This window comes from Orycteropus afer, unplaced genomic scaffold (genome assembly GCF_000298275.1).
Source record: "Orycteropus afer afer isolate SDZICR_OR568_19922 unplaced genomic scaffold, OryAfe1.0 scaffold00359, whole genome shotgun sequence".
NCBI classification, from domain to species: domain Eukaryota; kingdom Metazoa; phylum Chordata; class Mammalia; order Tubulidentata; family Orycteropodidae; genus Orycteropus; species Orycteropus afer.
This window is the reverse complement of record NW_006921946.1, coordinates 1,138,740-1,140,121: the sequence shown is the minus strand read 5'-3', so window position 1 is coordinate 1,140,121 and position 1,382 is coordinate 1,138,740.

Sequence of the window (1,382 nt, the reverse complement as noted above, 5' to 3'; positions counted from 1 at the left end):
GGTGGGTTTGAACCACCAGCCGTCTGGTTAGCAGGCAAGTGTCTTAGCCACTATGCTACCAGAGCTCCCTTAAGAAGACTAGGAAGAGCAATTTAACAGAGCATGGCTGAAAGCAGTGATTGAAGAAATAATAAAACCATTTCACACTAATACCCCACCAAGTTGAAACTGTTCAATAAACCAGTTACCTGTATGAACACTGAGCAGCATCACATATGTATTTGGCAACAGTACTACAAAGAGCTAACTAGAAATAACTTGTCAGCCTTGTTGGCTTTATCATAGTTCTATGCTTCAATGAGTAAACTGGCCACAAATCATTAATTCAGCAGAAATTCATATTTTACCATATATTGCAAAAATGTGGTTAAATATAATTTGCTATTTGTCATCAATACATATGCTGTAGTTGTTAGTTGCTGTCAAGTTAATGGCAATTAATGGCAATGCTATGCATGCAAAGCAGACTGCTCCCGGGGGTTTTCAAGGTTGTGACCTTTCAGAAGCAGGTCACCAGGTCTGTTTTCGAAGGTGCCTCTGAGTGGGTTTGAATCACCAACCTTTCAATCACTAATCCAGTGATTAACCACTTGTGCTACCCAAGGACTCCTTTACATATACTCAAACCAAGCCGACTGTCAGTGAGTCAATTCCCTTATAGCACCCCTACAGGTCAGAGTAGAACTGCCCCACAAGGTTTCCAAGGCTGCAATCTCTATGGAGGCAGACTGCCACGTCTTTCTCCCATGGAGCCACTGGTGGGTTTGAACTGCCAACCTTCTAGTTAGCAGTTGAGCATTTTAACCTCTGAACCACCAGAGTTCCTTCAATTACATATAGACTTTCTTTAATCTACTATATACTCAGTGCTGTCAAGTCAGTCCCAACTCATAGCAACCCCTCCTTGGGTTTCTGAGGCAGTATCTCTACGGAAGTACATTGACCAGTCTTCCTTCCAAGGTTAGCAGTCAAATTTTTCTTTCGCCTCCTTTGTGAATGTCATAGAGCCAGAAGCATAAATCTAAACTTCCTCCAGGTTTAACTTTTTATTTATTTTTACCTCTTTTTCTCCTCTATATTTTGAGTAAGCTTTAAAATAAGCATTTTTCTCCTTTCCTCCACAGGATTAAATTCTTTTATCTATTCCTTTCCCAGTACTTTGAAAATTAAACAAGAGAACAGAAACAGCTCCACCAAAGCTATGTCAAATCAGAATGAATAATCCAAACAGCAAAGAGCTCCTTTCTAAGCAAATAATTTGTCCCTCTAAAGGCAAAAGCCTATCTAATTCTTCCCCTTGGGAATTGGATTCAACTGCTTGTCTTCAGTATTGGAGGAGTGCAAAAAACGGCAGGGAGGCCACATGTTCTGACCTCCTCTAA